Source organism: Neofelis nebulosa, chromosome 2 (assembly GCF_028018385.1).
Source record: "Neofelis nebulosa isolate mNeoNeb1 chromosome 2, mNeoNeb1.pri, whole genome shotgun sequence".
NCBI classification, from domain to species: Eukaryota; Metazoa; Chordata; class Mammalia; order Carnivora; family Felidae; genus Neofelis; species Neofelis nebulosa.
Window position 1 is genome coordinate 153,301,661 of NC_080783.1, and position 20,967 is coordinate 153,322,627.

The 20,967-nt window shown below is 37.6% G+C and overlaps 1 long non-coding RNA gene across 1 annotated transcript in view; it reads right to left on the minus strand.

Annotated features, from left to right (window-relative positions):
• LOC131504501 (uncharacterized) overlaps nucleotides 1-20,967 on the minus strand; it is a 63,633-nt gene that overhangs the window by 11,339 nt on the left and 31,327 nt on the right. The window lies entirely within an intron of this gene.

The window sequence follows — 20,967 nt, forward strand, 5'->3', positions numbered from 1 at the left end:
TATTAAGATGAGTCAGATTATTTTTATTAGCCATAAATTTTAATCAGAGCTGCTAAATCACAAGGAAAATGGTGCCAAAACAAATGGACTTCATCTCAATCCTGGGAAACCTGAAATGATTAACCATGAAGGAAAACAGAGCTGAAAGAGTGCATAACTCATCATTTTTATCCTCTTTTTCCTAATAATTGAGTTTCTCTCCCATATTTCTTGTACTTAACATTCATTTTTTTTTTCCTCTTCCAGCATTTTGGTAATACACATACACACAAAGGTCTGACTGTTTAGAAAATGGCAACTCAAACCAAACACTTGTACAAAGTTGCCAATGTCAATAAATCCTCATGCTGCTGGATTTGGAAATGCTTTACAGTTGCTTATCTTATCTCTCCCATGATTGAAGTTTTAAAAAGCAATCCATTAAAAAATAGAATTTTATTAAGACATTTAAGAATAATTTATTTGTTTCATGCAACTTCATATTCTGGAAAGTCCTGTTGATAAAGTGTGAGAAAAGGAGAATTGGTAAAAGTCATACTTAAATATTTTTTTTAAACCACTAAGGTACAACTTCACAAAAATGATGTTGACCTGTCAGTTATACCTTCTTTTCTCTGTGGGCATGCCTCCATTTTGCATGGGAGATATACATATTGGCATGTATTGAAATAGTCTGAATCAAATTATCATCTAGTTGAGATGGGGATGTAGCAAGGGGATGTCTCCATGACTCAAATTCCACAGAGAGGAACCGCAGTGTCAAACTTGTGATGTGGTGTCAAGATGAAATATGCTTTGAATTTTATTAATAGTAGGGAGCATATTTCACTGCTCATTCAAGTGTCATGCTAGAACTAGGTGAGTGTTGCCAATATAAGTGGATGGAAATCAACACTTTTTTGACACTCCTACCAAGTGCCTATAAAATGTTTATACCCATAATTGTGTCAAATTATGCTAATTGAGTACTGAAAAGACACTATAAGTTGAAGTATTCAAAAAGTATATTTCTCAGAATCTCATGGGGCTCTTCAAGTTAGGCACTTGGGGGACCTTTTTTCCCTCTACCAAGTACCGTCAAAGTACAATGTCTTAAAGTGTCATCTTGGTCTTAATTTAATTTTTAATAGTAAGTACCAGGAAAGCAAATTCATTTAAATTCTCAATCACACATGCATTAGATATTAAGCGTTTTATCTTCGACAGTTTGGATTTTTTTTTCAACCCAGTTATACTAATATCAGTTAGGAATATTTATTTTATTAAGTCTGTGGTTATTATAAAAGATACTTTAAGCACAGCTCAGGGCTGTGTAACAACCTCGGCCACCAGTAGATGTTAACAGTAAATCAGGTGTGATTGTGACTCAAGAAGAAAATGAAATAAGATATTGGTTCCTAGGAGAGATTTTTTTTTTTTTCCTAACTCTTCTCAGGTCAAAATAAATAGGGATTTTTCTGTATGTCATTACAGAAGAATACAACTTCAATGACTTCTCAATTTTATGTGAAAATATTCTACTTTCAGGAATACAGATAACAATCCTTGAGTTCCCAAATTCTGACCATATTCTATTAAAATCATTTTTCCACTTTTCTGTTAAACTGTATTTAATCCTTTGTGTCAATGTGCTGAGGAAGATAGTAAAGATATATCTGAACTTTGCCTTAAACTTCTTTAATCTTTTTTTAAGCTCTCATTCATGTAACACAGCTTCAGCAATCTGATTTCAATACCCTATCTCCCGGGGGAAAAATGCTAAGATTTCCAAGTTCAGAGACCAGTGTGAAACTGGTTCTCCTCAACTAAAAGGTATTTAATTCTAACTGCAGTTTCTCTATAGTGCCTCCTGGAGGCCTTTCAAGTCTTTTGAATTCCAATGATAGTAAAGAGGTCTTTTGTACTGGCTAAAGGGGTCCTAGAGCTGAGGGGATTGGTAATGGCATATGGCACAGGTGGCCACAGAGAATTTTTATCTGGTGTGGAAAACATCAACCTTCTTACAAGGCAGCATATGCCGCCAAGAACACATTTACCCAAAACCTTTGTTCCCTGTGCTGGCTATGAGTACAACTTAGCAGCCAATATAAAATGCTGTTGTATTTCCAAGGCCCTTAATGATGTGGGATTCAGCTATGGAGGAAACCAACTGATAGTACACATTCTGCCACGTTCCCTTCACTTTTCTACGGCACAAATGGAAGAATAAATCTCTCCAGAAAATGTTTGTTTGCAGGCCTGAGAGTCTATTCCTAGCTCTTGTCTCTTCTCATCCAATTCCAAGAGCACTCTCCAGTGTGAAGTAGCTCTGAACTGTTTTGCCTGTAAACAAGAAACCCTACTGTTTTTGACCTTTCCTCACTGTTTCCATTCAATGTCCCTTATCTCACTTAAAATAAAAGTCACTTTATTTCATGCCTCTTTGGTATACGTCTAATATTTTTGCATCAGAAATTATGTATTCCAATAGCAGTGATAGTTTCATGCCTAAGGAGATCTGCTGGCAGATGGAGAGCAAGTCAGTGCTCTCTAGGCCTGAACTGACAATTAAAACATAGCCCAGATTGGTGGTGATGACTGTCTACCAGTTATCCAAAGGCTTTATGACCCAAGCTGATAGTGACAGTCCATGCTATGGCAACAAAACCAAATCACAATTGAAGTGCATACTTGATAAAGAGCCTTTCATTTATATGAACAGCTTTAGCAATTAGTTTCTTTGTTACAGAGACAGCAAGAGATTGCCTTCTACTGGTGTTCCCACAAAAATGGAGGAATGATTAAAAAAAAAAAAAACCTTAGCCCTCCAGAGCAAATATAAAAATTATCATTATTATTCATAATATATTGAATTGCAGTGCTGATACATCCTACATAGAAGCTAAATTAATAGAATAACATGCCATATCAGAAAAACAGCAATCAATGCACTTAATATCTTAATATAGGTTAGGTTTCCTTTGCCTGGAAACATTCTCGACAGTGGAAGAGATTAAGAGATTGTTATTCCTACAAATGCCACTGCTAGAAGGTAGTCTTTACAGGGAGGAAACAACTATCTTAGCCAAACTAGGTCTTTCAGCACTTTTCCCTTTTGGCATCGGTAGTCTCTTCTATTTTATTTTATTTTTTTTAATGTTTTTACTTTTTTTTGAGACAGAGAGAGAGAGAGAGAGAGAGAGAAAGACAAAGCATGAGCAGGGGAGGGGCAGAGAGAGGGAGACACAGAATCCAAAGCAGGCTCCAGGCTCTGAGCTGTCAGCATGGAGCCCGATGCAGGGCTTGAACTCACGAACTGTAAGATCATGACCTGAGCCGAAGTCGGACGCTCAACCGACTGAGCCACCCAGGGGCCCCTCGGTAGTCTCTCCTAGAATATTTTCCCTTTTGGTATCTGTAGTCTCTTCTAGGAAAAGGACTTTTGTTGTTCACTACACTTCAAGTCAGTGGCAGTTTTAAATGATCAACTTAGATCTGACAGACACTTTCACACCTTCCAATCTTTCTCAGAAAGTAAAGACCAACCAGCAAAACAGAAAGAGAAACATAATTGAAATAATCCAGGGGTTCCTGGGTGATTCTGTCAATTAAGCATCAGACTCTTGGTTTCAGCTCAGGTCATGATCTCACCGTTCCTGAGTTCAAGCACCACGTCAGGCTCCGTGCTGACAGTGGGGAGCCTGCTTGGGATTCTCTCTCTCTCTCTCTCTCTCTCTCTCTCTCTCTTCTCTCTGCCTTGCCTAGCTCTCTCTCCTTCTCTTTCCCGCCCAAAAATAAATAAAAATTAAAAAATTAAAAGAAAGAAGTAATTCAAGTTCTTTCAGCAGATGGAAAATTTGGACTGGTAACTCAATCTTCTAGAGGATTAATCTCTGCAATACTCCAGAAAGTAATGAAATACGCTAACAAAAAAAAAAAAAAAAAATTGGGAGGTGCCTGGGTGGCTTAGTAGGTTGAGCTACCGACTCTTGATTTCAGCTCAGGTAATGATCTCATAATTCATGAGTTAAGCCCCACATCGGGCTCTGTGCTGACAGTGAGATTATCTTTTTTTAATTAAAAAAACACTTTTTTTGCTCAAATTTTTCCACCTTTATCCACTGGGAACTCTTGTGTGTACCCTTAGGATATCTCACCATTTTTTGTGTTTTTTTGTTTTGTTCTGTTTCACTTAGCATTTCCTTGCTTTCTGGCATGGCTGTAAAAATTAAATCCTGCACTGGTGGCACTGGAAAGCTCCATCTCCTGAGTTGCTGAGAGACCGCAATGAGCAGTGTTCCCTATTGCCCTGCACTGGGAGAGAAATAAATTTTGATGCATTTAGCCAATGAGAATTCGAGATAGTTTGTTACTACAGCATAACTTGAGCATCCTAGCATATACACATGTATACACATTACCTATCACTTAATAACACAGCAACTCCCAAAAAGTCACAGCAGAAAGTTAATTCCTTAGGGGATGTGTATTTATTACAATGTACTCATAATATGGGAGTAAATCAAGCATTTTAGGCAGGCTTGGAAAAGGAATAAGACTGAGTCTTTTACGTGATTAGCTTACTGCCAATTTAGAACTTTTAAACCTTTTTAGTGATTCTTTTACACTGTAACTATGGAGATTTATCTTTAGTTCTGAATAGGAAAACTGTTCCTATTGTAGTTTGTACAAGATTTTCCAGGTAGATGAGGGTTAAATCACTGTGTCTGGAGATAATTTGGGAGCTTGCTCTCTTTTCAAACCACTCTTAAAATTGTTCTTTTTCCCTTAATGAGAAAGGACAAGTAAAGTGGCAAATATTTTTTGCAAAAGGAAAAAATCTTGAAAACATCCAGCAAGAAAGCACTGGGAAGATTCATTTTTATAATGTAATTTTAAGAGGAAAAACAATTTTTATGATCCTTATAAATAGGTTAGTTAGATATTCCTTCCACACTGATGTACATTAAAAAACATAAAAATTTTTGTAGAGAAATAGACTAATGATCCTCTTGAGGAGGTATAAAATCACCATAATGCACTTGATAGTGCCATACTCTGGGGTATCAAGGAAGGATAATTCCTTCATTTCCCTTCTCAGAGCTCAGTTTATGCAGGAAGCATGAGGATTTTAAAACTTTGGGGCCCTTATCCAGATGCCAGTGATGGCCATATGTTTCCATCTTCAATGACATCCTCTGGCACCAAGTTACAAAATCTAAATATGTTTTATTAAAATATATTTACCAATTTAGAGGCATTAACACACTTGTCTTTCTTAACTAGGTACACTGACATCACTGGACCTGGGCACTTTAATAATGGTCATGAGAACAGCTTAAAACTGCCTTAAAAATAGAATACAGGGTCTACCATATTCCTTTCGAAAAGACTATTTTTGAAAGCTTATTTTTTTATTAAAATAGCCCATCCCAAAGGCTAAACCAGAAGGTATTTCAGCATATGACATATTTTCCGTAAAAGTATATTTTTAAAATATTTTTATATTGTATATATGCATAAATATAATATTTTATAAGACTATTACTCTACTTAGCTCAATAAACTTATTTGACTGAATGAGTCCTTCAAAGTATTTTGTTTGCCTCTATAATGGTAGAGTCTTCACCTAATAGTTATTTCAAATAGTGGAAGTAACAGAGACTCCTTGCTTATCACACACACCAGTTTTACCATATCATCATGGCTGACACTGAATAAAATTGGAGATGGAATAGAAAATTGTTCCAAAGGTAAAATAAAGACTTTCAATAGGGCCAGACTAAAAAAAAAAAAAAAAAGCCTTAAAAAGATATGAATTTTTACTACAGTTATACAGAATCATACAGAATACAAATAAAATTTTTGATAGGATCATAAAGAGAAGTTGTGTTTAGGTGGTAGAACTGTGGGAATATGGGTTTTAATGCTCTAAAATAATCACTAATAAAGTACTCTAAGGAAGAAGATAAGTTGATTGACAAACATAAATGAATTAAAATGTTGAAAATGTAGGCAGAATATTCAAAAGCTTAATATTTACAAATAAGATGTAATTTCCTTAGCACCTTAAACTCTTTAAAATAACCAAAAGGTATTTTTTCCCACAAAACCCATTTAAAATCAAATGCGTAACACCCAGGAATCCCACTGAGCTCATCTCTTCTTTTGAAAACTATCAGGTGTACTTTAAATAGTTGGGGTCTTGATGCTATGGTTGGGCTTATAAGCTGCAACAACACATTTCTCCTTATTACTTACAGGAAGATCATTTTCCACAATGACTCACTGATGTTTCTCCCTCTAATCATCATTTCTGCAGCATTTAGGTACAGGACCCATGGTGCCCTCTCCTCAGATGTCAACAGAATGACAAACAGCCAGCAGTATGAGCCAGTGGAGTCACAGGCAGAGGCATACACAAAAGGATTTCCAGGCACCAGATAGAGCCACCATGCAAATGTGGCTCATCAAGAATACAGGGTTACTCTGAGAAGGAATTATAAACTAGGAAATATCACTGCCTATAGGGACCAGATACTCTGCCTCTGGGGTTTTAATAGAGCAGAGCAAATTCTGTGTTAGTCCTTGAGATTCATGTGGAATGAGGAAGCAAATATCTTGCCATTCATTGTCCCCTCCATTACTGGTGGTTACCTGAACTCTGTCACATATTCTAATGTTTACAGGAAAAAAAGGGGTTCCCTGGACAGTGTACTGGGATTGAGTTCATAACTAGCAAAACATAATGTTTTTAAACACTTTAAAATAACTTCTAGACACCGTGACGGTTAATTTTATGTGTCAATTTGCCTGGGCCATGGGTGTCCAGATATTTGGTCAAACATAATTCTGTGTGTGTCTGTGAGGGTGTTTTGGGGTGAGATTAACATCTGGATCAGCAGACTGGGTGGTAAAGTACATTGCCCCACAGAATGTGGGTGGGCCTTGTTCAATCATAGGCCTGAACAGAACACAAAAGCTGACCCTCCCCTCAATGACAAAATTCTTCCCACCTAATGACCTTTAAACTAGAATACTGGCTTCTTTTTTGACTTTGCATTCAAACTGAAACATCAGCATTTCCTGGGTCTTAAGTCTACCACCCTTTGGACAGGAAATACAACCTCCACTATCGCAGTTCTCAGACCTTTGGACTCAGACTGAAACTGCATCATTGGCTCTCCTGCATCTCCAACTTGCCAGCTCACCCTGCAGATCTTAGAACTTGCCAGGCTCCATAATCACATGAGCCAATTCCTCATAATAAATCTCTTTCTTTATATTTTACATCTTATTAGTTCTGTTTTTTCCAGAGAAATTTGATTAATATAGTCACCCTTGCATAGGAGAAGGGTTTGGCTCTCTTAATTTTATAGATTGGTTGAGCGATGTCTGCATGTACAGTAAACATAATCTTGTTTGACTGAGTTGGCTAGTCAATTTAGAAAAACATAATCATCAACCACTTGATTTTGTTGAATGGAGTGGCCAGTTTAAAGATCAAACAAGCTGTACATATACATGTGAAAAGGGAAGAGGGGATTAATCTAAATTATGCATAAGCAGTGTTTAAACTTCAATATAAAAAAAAGGTCATTTATCAAAAGTTTCACTGAAGAAGATCTGAAGATTAAACACACACACACACACACACACACACACTGGGGAGTAAGAAGCACTTAGGAAAACTGCAAGAGAACTTTGCAGCCCTAGTATTTGGAAATTGAGACAATTTCCAATAGCTGAAATATATGTCAGAAATATTATGCCCTGAATAAAGGGACCACGAATGAAAGGCAGCCTTTAGATATCTAAAGTTCCCTATCTAGTTGATCTGGCAGAATATCAGAGGCAGGAATGATCTGACACATAATCTGTTAGCTGCTCTCTGAAGGATCTTTATTCAGTGGTTGGATAGATTTTACCCATTGCCAGCCCCTGAGGATGTCAATAGTGCCAGGTAGACATAGAAGGCATAGCCCAGCAAAAACAGGAAAAACTAAGAGGGGAAGTCCTGATGTTTCAGTGCTCTGGTCCAAAAGGAAGAACATTTTGCTCATTCTGATAAATATAACTTTAGTTGTAATAATTACATGAACCTATGGTTCTAACCTCCTTTGGGAGCATTTCTATGAGTTTCTATAACAACTTGATGCAAATTTTTAATGTGGTTATAACTTTCTCTGGATTTATGATCTCTCAGAATTTTTTCTTTCCATGGCCCAATAATAATCAATTGCAATAACATTAACTTTATAATTAAGTTCCTTTAGTAATTCAGTTCCAGATCTATCCCAGCTCCAAGGTGACCTATGTAATTTGAAGAGGCAAACATGACTGTTGAAGACTTACAACCCCTGAAAGGGAAGTTCAATGTTTCTATTTCTCTCATATGTATCTTGTCACTTAAAATATTAACAACATTATTTATTTTTATTTCCTCAATTTATAGTTCATTTGACCTATCCATGACTATTTTCACCTTTGGGTTCTGATTTGCCATTCCAAGGCTTCCAAGTCTATTGTTTAATAGATAGGCAGATAATAGAAATAGATGATGGATAACAGAGAAGCAGAATGGGGATTGAGCTAGAGGGAAAACTTACCATCCTATTTGTTTTCTTTTCCATAAGTATTAGATCAAAATTTTGAAAAGTGGGGAGAAGAGGTTAGGTAGGAAAATCAAAAAATAAAATTCTAACCGCCATCTATCAGCTATGTAAATTACAGAAGCCCTCCAATCCTTAGTTTCCATGTCTGAAAAACAGAGAATAGAACTCTTCATATATATAACATATAAAATACCAAGCACAAGCAACTAGCATGTTACAGGCCCTCAAAAACAGTAGAAAGAGGTCACTGCGTCCTGCTGTTATTTCTATTACTCATATTGTTAGTTTCCTACTAACAATGTTAGTCTCACTCAGTATCCCAGCAAATGTGAGAGGGCTCCAAGATGTCCACATTCTATTTTCTGGAACCTGTGAATATGTTATGTGACAAGGTTAAAGGAACCTTGCAGACCCAATCAAGGTTATGGACCATATTGGTTTACAATCCCCAACCTCCTACAGCTCACAACACAGAGCGAGAAAAAGAAACATATGGGAAAACAAAAACAAAAACAAAACAAAACACAAATCAGTGAAATGAAAGTGATCTCAGAAACACAGCTCAAATCACTCTATATTTCACTCATCTGCCTACCCCAGAAATTAATGCCAACATCTGCCACTGACCAGGTTCACAGAGTCCTTGCCTCCAAGTGCAAGCCAAGCTTGCATTGTTCACATGCTCTGTGATTATTACAGTTCTTATTGTAGGGCCACAGCCCAACGATGATTTTACATCAATTATTTGAGTTTCTACAATACTAACTGGATTGCAAAATGCAGCTTGTGAAAAAAATATATTAGGATTACTTAAAGATAAGACTTAGAGAGAAGGGCAGCTCCTCCTTTTCCTCCTTGAAATACACATACAAACACATACCTCCTTGCAAACACTTTAAAATTTTGAATACTGAAATTACTATATCAGGAAAAATAGTGACTTTACAGTAGAGAAACCCAGCAGACATTACCTTAACCAAGTGATCATGATCAATATCACCAGTAACAAGACTTAGCCACATCATGTATTCTGCATATAACATACATGTCATGTCTATGGTATGTTTGCCCAAAATGCATAACCTTAATCTAATGATGTAAAAACAAAGTTCAAAGCAGACAAATCAAATTCAAGAAACATTCCACAAAATACTGAGCAGTACTCTGAAAAAATATCAAGGTTATGAAAGATAAGGAAAGACTGAAGATCTGTCACAGATTGGAGGAGACTAAGAAGAAATCATAATTAACTGCAATGTAGATATCCTGGATTGGATCCTGGAACAGAAAAAAAAATACACTATGGGGAAAACCAATGACATTTGAATAATCTTGAATTTGAAAAAAAAAACTATAGGGGCGCCTGGGTGGCGCAGTCGGTTAAGCGTCCGACTTCAGCCAGGTCACGATCTCGCGGTCCGTGAGTTCGAGCCCCGCGTCAGGCTCTGGGCTGATGGCTCAGAGCCTGGAGCCTGTTTCCGATTCTGTGTCTCCCTCTCTCTCTGCCCCTCCCCCGTTCATGCTCTGTCTCTCTCTGTCCCAAAAAAATAAAAAAAAAAATTAAAAAAAAAAAAAAAAAGAAAAAAAAAACTATAAATAATTTAATAGTATGCTAGTAGTTTTAACAATTGTGCCATGGTTAAGTAAGTTTTAATATCAGGGGAAGCTGGGTGAAGGGTGTATGAGAACTTTCTGCACAGTCTTTGCAAATTCGTGTAAGTCTAAAATTGTTTCAAAATAATTAAAAATAAAAAATAATCTATCATATCAGGAGTTAGGCACTCCCAGTAGCCTCAAGGCAAAGCAGTTCTCCTTTACAGTGCCATATTCATGTCTGAGCATCTTAAAAGCTTCTTTCCAATGTGGCCAATTAGGGACAAGTGGGATGTTCAGTCAGAAGACTGGAAAAATGTGGGGCTCCTGGGTGGCTCAGTCAGTTAAGCACGCGACTCTTGAATTCAGTTTCGGTTATGATCCCAGAGTTGTGGGATCAAGCCCTCATTGAGCCCTGCACTGTGAGCTCAGAGCCTGTTTGGGATTCTCTCCCTCCCTCCCTCTCTGCTCCTCCCCTGCTCAGGCTTTCACTCTTTCTCACTCTCTCACTCTCAAAATAAATAAATAAACTTACACACACACACACACACACAAAAAACTAGTAAATGTTTTGATCAAATGGACCTGGGAAAGCTGGGAACTGAATTGTGAGACGGGCCTGCTAATTTCACTCAGACCACCTGCCTGGTTCGGATACAAACCAGTGACCTAGACATGATGGGCCATTACCAGCCCTCTGCTGGCATTCTGAAATGACTACATAGGAGACAAATTTGGGAACAACGAGATTTGCAAATGGAATGAGAACAATAGAGGAGTAATGACTTTTCATGAGCATTCTGAGACACCTCACACACACATACATACATAAAGTCACCAGGAGCTATGCTGCATGAATTAACAGGGACTATTCGCCCAAAATAAAATTTGTCACCAATAAGTTGTGACATTATCAAAAAGAAAAATCTCTAAATGGAACTTTTCATCACATTTCTTGAGGCAACAGATAAAAATTTTTAATACAATTATTTCTTAGTTTGCTCCTTTTCTGTCAAGCATGCAACTGCTTTTCCTTTCTTCTGAAGCAGTTCATATTATGATGAGTGAAAGGAGAGAAATAAAAAGAGCTATGATCATGTCAACCACAACTGAACAAATACATTTATTAAAAAGAACTCCCACCAGAAATCTTAGAAGCCTCACAAAGTCTCATTCTTTTTCATACACTAACTCTATTATGAACGGAAACGTCCCTTTCTTTTATTTTAAATTATTGTCATCGTCCCCTGTGCATGTACCAACCAGTGATTTACGCTATGTCAGATGATAATACACTAGTAAATTTGGTGTTTTAATGGCTGTAATAGCTCTAATAAAGAAATTAAATCAGATGTCATATGCAGAATGTACATTTTTTTTGCCACTAACAATACACTGAATTCTAGCAGGCTAAATACGATAAAGGAACACATGTATCCATTTGCAATTGAAAGCATGTGTTGAAACTACTCTAAGATAAGCAGAAGAGGCTCTGGAGGAGGCAGAAGAGCAAAGAAGGTACTGGTTTCCTTGGAGGAACATGGTCCTTTTTCCCAATTCTTTCAATTCCATTCTTTATGATGATTCCCTCTAAATTTTATCCTGAAGAAAATTACACTGTACCCTTTCCCTCCCCTGGTCCAACCGAAATCCTAAAACCCAGGCCCATAATTTTAATATGCATATAATTTCACACAGTTGATGAATATAACACACCATGGGTAAACAGCGGGGAGGGGCTAAATGGAAAACTCATTTGTTAGTTTTCCCACTTGGAGGTTGTTACTTTTTAAATTACTGATATTGGACACTGTAGGAGTGCCCTTTTTCATACACACTGAAGCACTCCACTGGCCCCAGGAGTCACCAAGACTAGTGGATTTTAATAGTTATAGATCTTAAATGGAGGGTTAGAAATTGTTTCTTTTCATTACAATTACAACAAGGAATTAACCCCAAGGGTATCCACTTAATTTCCTAATATATAGACTGGAACGCTAATGTGGCTCTTGTACAGTGTAATAAAGAGGCAACTGGCCCTTCTCTCCCCGGGGTGGGTTTCTATAAAATGTATCACCAAAAAAAATATAAAACGAAGAAGATTTGAAGTTAACAAGCTCCCTAATGTCACCAGCCCCAGTGCCCGCCAGCATGCGGCATGAACAAGCACTCATAGGCACTGAGCACTGTTTTGTTTTTGTTTTCCGATGAGAGTTCAGTCCCAGCACTTTTCTTTGAATCGCTTCACTGACACAAGGAAAATGGAAAATGAGGGAAGGAAAGATAATTTACAATTAAGCACAGGAAGTCACAAGGATGGAGGAGAGACTCAGGTCAGAACCCGCAATCACCCAGTTTGGTAGGTGGAAGCATGCTGGCCAATCGCAGTCAGGTCCCAGTTAACCCTGTGCACTCTGCAGTGACCGCAGCTGTTTTATGGGAATTCCCTCCTGCTTGCTGGACCCTGAAGCAACACCAAGGGTTAGGATTTTCCATCTTCAGGCTCCAAGCATCTGAAGCCACTTCCTGGCAGAGATTTGAAATCTTGGATCCCTGCTGATTAGCCCTCTCAGTTGAAGGCATTTTCATTTCCCAAAGCTTTTTCATGATGTTTGACTAGGTCTCTCTGGGACGAATGAGAGGAAGGACAAAAATAGAGCTTCCAACAGAAGTGGGACAGGGACAGTGGGAGAGGCAAATGGCAGTTTGATAAAAGCACAACCTGGAAAGGAGAATGTTCTTCTTTTACATGATGCATTTCCAACATGTACAGTAACATTTGGCCCACTACAGGCTTCCAGCCAGCTACAGCCTGGGACTCACTTCTTCCTATCCCACTCAAAGTGTCAGCTCTGGAGAAACCTGCAAATTTGCCAGTCAAATAGGGAAAAACTGATGATCCAGAGAGAAGAAATTGCACATCACTCCACTCATTTGTTCACATCTATCATGCAGATCACATTTCCAGAGACAGATAAGAGTATACAGGAAAGTCACAAAGGAACTCTGGCTTCAGTGAAAAGCACCCCTTTACAAATCAAAACTCCCAGCTTCCCTCCTGAGACAGGAAGCAGTGTGTTGAAGCAGATGTCAAGAGGGCTGCCAGGACAGCACCAGAGATGAAAAGTCACTAAGGAGGACTGAGGGAGATATTTATCACAAGAGAAAGTTGAGAGTTCTCGTTGCTGGCTCAGAGCTAAGGAATCATTTCCAGGAGAATTCAGTGTTGTTTGCATACCCACGAGATGCAGAAAGGGAGAAGGGGAAGGTACATTGCTCCCCAAAAATAAACCTAATGAGGATTCCACCAGAAAATCAATGAGACAGTGTATATGATTTAGCAGCTGGTGATTCTCAGTTTATTTAGCCAAGTGGCCAAAACTCTGTAAATATAAGCCACGGCCCCAGTATCAAGAATGACAGAAGTGACACACATGCTGGTCAATGGTTATAAACTTTTCTGTCCCCACATTTCCTCAGTCCCCATTTCATCCCCTTGAAACCATATGTCCCTATAAGCAAAGTGTCCTGAATATATCAACTGTTGACTTATTAAAAGTTGTATGTATCTCAAAATAGCTCCTTAAGAGTTTTTCCCCAGTGGTTTTAATTGTGTTTGTTCTGGGCTCATAAACTTGGGCAACTTAACACATTTAAAACACACACACAAGTGTGGTATCCAAATGTTTTGGTTTTTCTAAGCTCAATGCACTCTAATTGGCTTTTTCCTTTAAAAATTATAATTAAAAGGAGCAAGCTCACCTATATAGAAATTTCTCATTTCTTTATTTACCTTAAATCTTTTTATGCAGGAAACTGTTAATGCTGTTTTGTTTTGTGTTAAATAAAAATAGGATACACAATAATTCTCTAATTAGAAATGCATGGGATATATGCCTTACAAGTTTGATTTTCTGAATTTCCCCCTGACATTTTCAAATTGACTATCATATTCAATATCAATCTAACCAATATAAAGCAATTTAATTTTTATAATGAACCAAGAGACTATCTAAATTTGGCCTATTAGACAGTTTTTGTCTCTGTTGAATTATTTTAGGAGATGTTTTAGTTAAACTGACTTAAAATAGCAAATTTCGTACCCTTCGAGTAACATAAGAGTATTGCCTCCTGATATTTATCAGTATCTAGGGCTAAAACTTATTCATGTCAAAGTGGCCGAAATACCTACTACTATTTCTGTTTATAATGGTACTTGCTTTATAGTTCTTAAGAGATTGTAAGTTTTTGCTATCAGATACAACATCATAGTATTTGATATTTCAGTATCTATCAAAATGTTAATGATTATTTGGATTCAACAAATACTTAAAATGATATGAATGATATAGATGCTTATACTGTAATAAGATACGCAAATCTATTTATCATATATTGCTTGCACCAAATGACACAGGCTATTTCAAAAATAGTATATAAATACACCAAAAACAACAACTATAAGAACAACAAATCTTTTTTTCTTTTCTAGATTCCCAAGATCATACTTGTCAGAGGAGGACAAAAATCCTATCTTTGACAGCTATACTGCATGAATGTTACAGACACATTCTCCCAATTCTTTAACTTGGCCCTGGCAATCATTTGAAATTTTGCCCAACATGACTAATGACTCCAGATACAGTAGTCCAAAACTGAATGCTTTGGTGTCTATCACAAAACTGTTTCTTCTCCCATCTTTCCCCTTTTGGTCAAAGGGACAAATCAGTTTCTAAGGCTACAGGGATTTTTTTTTTCCCCTGGGGGGTGGGGGAGGACATGCTAAGCTAAAATACCATTAGGCTTGCATTTGGACATATCAGGCAACCATTTGAATATAAGAGTTTGGACCTCCATCCTGGAGGGATATATTTGGAGTCACCAACACAGAGATAGAATTTAAATCCATGAAATTACCTAAATGGTAAGTATAGATGGAGAAGAGGAAAAATGTGAGAGCTGAGCAAACAGAGAACTCAAAAATCTAGAGAAGAAAAGAGGAAGCTATCAAAGGATGTGGAATGGACCAGGCAGTGTGTGGAACAGGAATTCTAGTAGGTGCAGTATCCTGTATGTCCACTGAAGGTACTTTGAAAAGGAGAGTGATGGACTCTGTCAACTGCTACTGATAGGTCAAGTTTAGATAATCACAGGCTTTATCAAGGTTGTAATTATCAGTGAACCTGATAAGAACTGCTTCAATGAGTGCTGGAGGTGAAAACAGTATTGGAATGACTCCAAAAGTAGAGTGGCAAAGACAAAGAGGAAAGATTTTAAGAAATCTCCAGTAAAAGGGAATGGATATTGAGGTGGTAACTGGTGAGGGATGCAGAGTCAGAGCATTTCTTAGGATAGAAAAGAAAAAATTACAATATGCCTATGTTATCAATGGGAATGAACCACGAGAAAGTAAAAATCTGGTTTTGCAGCACATCAAAGAAATGATTGCTGTACGATTCCCTTGAGTAGGAAAGAGGATATAATCCAGTTGACAAGTGAGGGAGACAAGCAGGGGGAGCTCATCCACAGCACCAGGAAGGAGGACAGAGTTCACTAGGTGGATAGATGCCGTGGTGGCAGCAGAAGGAAATATCTCATCTGATGGTTTGTTTCCTTATCACTCAGGTCTCAGAGCAGCTGTCACCACTCCTCAAGGAATCTTCCTTGACACCTAATCCAAGGAGCTCTCCCCTTTCTTAGGGTCTCATACAACCCCATTTTACTAACTTGATAGCACTTATAGCTTTCTTTTAATTGTTGTAGAATTTGTTTACTTGTTAATGTATACATTTCTCAACTAAGAGCATAGACCTTACTTCTCTTCTTTACTGCTACATCCGAAATTCCTATAACTGAAAAGCAAAGAATACAATCGGAAGCTTAATATATAATAGTTGAATGAATAAATCAATGAAAACTTCAGAAATAAGCATTTCTTAGAATCCAAATGATTTCAAATGTGATACAACCAGTTTCAAGTATTTTTTCTGGATTGATTCATATAAGTAGCAAGGTGTGTGGACACTGGTTCCTGTGCTACTTGCTCTATTGAAAATGCACACTCCTGAGTTTCATAATAGTGAATTAGGTCACTTGTGGGCATGTTACAGGCTGCATGCTAGAAACATTACAGAAGAAGAGCAGATACCTCCATTACAAAAGGTTCAGTCAGTGTTGAGGCACTGCCCTTGGCATACAAAAGTGGATGCAGAGAAGGAAAAGATTAGTCAGAAAAAAGAAAAGTCCAGGAACTCAAAACCATTAAACAGAAGAAAATTATCCCCTAAATGTTTGTCTAGTACTTAATATTTGCTTTCCATAATTTTTTATTAGTACTCCACTAGATCACTTGAGAGGTCAGTTAGTATTGTTGGACTCATTTTTACGGAGCCATAAACTGAAACTCTAAGGGCTTACGTGCTCTGCTCAAAGGAAGTTATCTGCAGCTGCTGAAAAAAAATTCACAATCATGGTGCCTGCTTGTCTTAGCCCTCCTAAGCCTACTCTCCCTCTAAGAGCCACAGAATGACAGCCAATGGTAGGATGATCACTAGCTTACTATTATATATATCTTTTCTGATGCTAATTTTACTTCTCTGGGCTGACTTGCATTGACCTAAGTTAAGAACATTTACGAACAGTAAATTGTACATCCACAAATACCAAGTCCAAATTCTGCTAAGAGTGTTCATGCTTTGGTTGAGCTATGCCAAAAAGTAATTAGACATCACCCAGTGGCCCTGGGTTTAACTTGTTATTTCTACCAGGTAGGCAGAGGGAACCCATGAAATTACCTATGGCTAGGCATCTTGGAAATTTTCCCAGGCTATTTTTCAAAGGTTAGCTGCTATTGCTGGTCACCTTTGACAAATAGAAATAGGGAGAAAAACAAGGGAACTGAGAAATAGGGACACAGATATACTGAAAAAAAAAAAAAAGATTATTTAGTAGAACACAAGGGAGTTTTGATAAGAGAAAAAGAAAAATAGAAGATGAAATCTAAGAGTTTGCCCTTTTGCTTTAGTTTTTTTTAATTTTTAGAAGTGGAAGAGGCTTTGTTTTGAGAAGTGGATCATTCTTCTTCCAAAATTGTGTTCCCAAATGAGAAATAACATTCCATTCTCCTGTAACTCTCCAATGAAGGAGAATTTCACACCCCAGTTCCAAACCACATATTAGAATAATATTCTGCCTGAGGTATAGAATGACTCCCATAATCCACCTCCTTGTTCACCACACAAAGACTTTTGCAAAAATAGAGTACAAAGCAATATTGTTTGACTATGTTCCCCCAAAATGAGGTAAGTGTCATTTAGTTAAGGGGAAACTGGAAGATCAATTTACAAAACCCATAAATGTGTAAGGATAACCCAGATTTGTTCATTCTTTTGTACCTTCTTCCTCCCTTCTTTCGTTCTTTCCTTTTCTTCTCTATTAAAATAGTTTTATATTTACTGCCATTCTTGGACCATGTAAAACAATCAGATTGTGGTCCGGTCATTAATAAATGTCATCCTCAAACTGACATAGAGAAGAAGGCAGACCCTATTGATAAAACAGTATCTTTTAGGGCTTCACCTCTTCTGTGCTCTGATCATCTTCACTGTTTTCCCTTAAGTTTAAAACTTGCTTCATTTTCCACTTCTGGGATTCTATCTTAAGACATCATCTAAATTTTAGGAAAAAGTTGTGGACAAAACCATATCCATTAAGCAAAATTTTTTAAAAAAGAGAAATCTCCCAAGCTAGAAGTGTTAAATAAATTCTAATTTATTTTGTGTAAAATAATATAAATATATTTAAATTTAATTACAAAAAAAACCATTCAGTACATAAGGGAATTCTTTGGACATTCAACATTAAATAAAAAAAAGAAAACAGGATGCAAATTTGCATCTATATAGTTAAAGTATATAGAAAGTAGAAAGAGGAAATATAATTAAGTGTAAATTTAAAATTGTTTTCTTTTGTTTTCTCTATATTCCAAATTGTTTATGAAGTTAAAATAAATTTTAATTTGATTTTTTAATTTAAAAGAGATGTGTGATATAAAAGGATCCACATTTATTCCAATCGTTCTTTTCTTCTTTTTAGGTATTTCTTGCTTCTTGGAATAGACATTTGTGGGCAAAAAAACATTTTTGGATTAAGCCAAGTTTCTGTTCTCTGAGCCAGTTGATAAGGGCAGGGATTTAGAATGAAAAAGTTATATAATCAGAATTTTATTAAAACTGTCTGGGATTTTATAGATCATCTGTTTGAAAGTCCACATTTTATAATGGAGAAACTGAGAAGGGAAAAGTTAGAAAAATATAAGAGGCAGACATGTGGGTGAATCCAATAGACATGGTGTGAGTTTAATGAAATTTTTGTAGTTGTAATTATTTCAGAGAGCTCTGAATATGGCTAACAGTAGAGCTAAGTAGTAGAATACTGCTGTCTAATTCAGTCTCCCTGTTCTTACTCTTTTCTAGTGACCTCCAATTCTTTGCATCAAAAATGCCTATTTCTCTGGAGAATCTACAGAGCAATGTTTATAAAACCCAGAGATGGGACTGAAGATATTATATATCTACCTAAGTACTAGAAACAATGTGTGATGCTGTGGGACCCCCCTCTGTGCCAAAGCTCCCACTCCCTGTTTCTGGATGTGAGGCTGCTGATCGCCCACTCTGAGTACCTTTCCATGAATCACCCTTGGTCAAAGTGATACCTCTCCTGGGGTGGCAGTCTGCACCCAAAGACTTTTTCACTAGGGGTATGAAGACCCAGCCCTCTTGCCATGATTTGGGACAGCTATGAGGGCCACTGCAGTTCCAAAGTTGCCCAAAAGATTAGCCAGAACTCTGCTGCAAATGCATTATGCTGCAATTCTCCCTATAGCCATCCTGCTTCCCTTGCTTCCCAGTAAACCTCCTACAGACAATTCTCTGTCTCAAAATCTGTTTTCCAGGGCAGCTACCCTAAGACAATGAGACTGTACCACCACAGAAGAAGCCCATTATAAAACTTAGAGTTCATCTAGACTGAAATTGTGTTGTTTTCAACTTCTTACTGAAGATGGAACAAAAACAAGGACCTGGCTTCAGAATTATATACCCTCTCTTCCCAGCAGCAAAATTACATAGAGTTGAACAATTGTCTATTGAATTTTAACCATTTAGACAACTAATCTTGCTTAAATACTGCTTCCCTTAATAACAAGAAGCCTTTACACTGATTATTTTTTATTTCTACTTTATTTTCTGTTGAGTTATAAGCATATATGATAGGAAAATTAATCTGTGGGTGATCTTTATCTTTGCTACTCAAAGCATGGTCACTGTGCCAGCACCATGGCCATCACCTGGGAGCTTGTTAGAAATGCAGGATCTCAGACCCCATTTCAGACCTACTAACTCAGAATTTGCATCTGATCAAGATTCTCAGATGACTTGTATGCACACTAAAATCTGACAAGCACTGAAATGCTCCACTGCTGTCAAACTGGCCTGCTCATTAAGACTTAGCATCATCAGAGGGAAAAGAAGCATTGGAGCCAACTATGCTTCCATCTTGTTGAGCATCTTGGGCAAGTAAGTCTTCATTTCCTGAGCATCTATTTGCTCACCCTAAAAAGTCCTTATAAGGTATGTGCCTTGGAGGATTTTTATGAAGATTTATACTTGCTTTTATTCAAACAACTTGTACTATGCATCACTAGTGGTCCAGGCATTGTTTTTAAGTATGAAGAATAAGATTCAAGTCCTGCTAGTCAGGCATGCCTCAAACATGCACTAATCATGGACCATATGCACCAGTGCTAGAATTGTAGCCATAAAAAAGATTTTTGGGGGCTCTTTTGGAGCCAACAGTTGAAGACAGGATGAAAATTATCATGAAAAACGGTCAGAGTTATAATGGAGAAGTATAGGAGCTATGAGTGCTTACAGTAGGGGAATTAATGTTGACTAGAGAGAGTCCTCAAAATCTCTCCACCATCATGTGGCTTCCTGGCTAATGAGTGTGTACAGACAAATATGAAATTCCAACACCAGGTAGGAGTGATGTCAACAGAGAAGCTTAAGTTTCCTATCATATATGCTTATAACTTCAACAGAAGTGGAAAGCAGAAATATGTGTGGATGCGTAGGAGGCCCTTCACGCCAGCCTGATAGGAAAAGGAGTGCAGGATGGGGATGAGATGCATGGGACTAAGGACGCATCTTCCAGAAGAAATATCATTCACAGAGACCTACAAAATAAATAGGATAAATTCTCGTAAACGTGGAGGTTAGAGTGACACAAACAGCATGAAAAGCATGAGTAAATTTAGGGCTTTATTCTTTTTTATTTTTGAATTTTTTTTTTTTTTTTTTTTTTTTGGAGGGGGGGAGGGCATGAGCGGGGAAGGCAGACACAGAATCCGAAGTAGGTTCCAGGCTCTATGCTGTCAGCACAAAGCCTGATGCAGGGCTCGAACTCAGGAACCACAACATTATGATCTGAGCCAAAGTCAGACATTTAACTGACCGACCCACCCAGGCGCCCCCTGAGCCACCCAGGCACCCCTAAATTTAGGACTTTAAAAAAAAGAAGCAAGTATAATCAACAACATATTTTTGAAGAATCTCTTCACAATACAGAGATAGATTACATTGATAGTACACCCCATAAATAAAGTCTCTTGCCCCTCACCCCCTCCACTGTCTGACCAGCCCTGGCACTTCCCCATGTGGCCATGCATGGTGGGCACCTGCTCCTCTTGGGAACTGCAAGTAACAAACTATCTTTTCAGTGG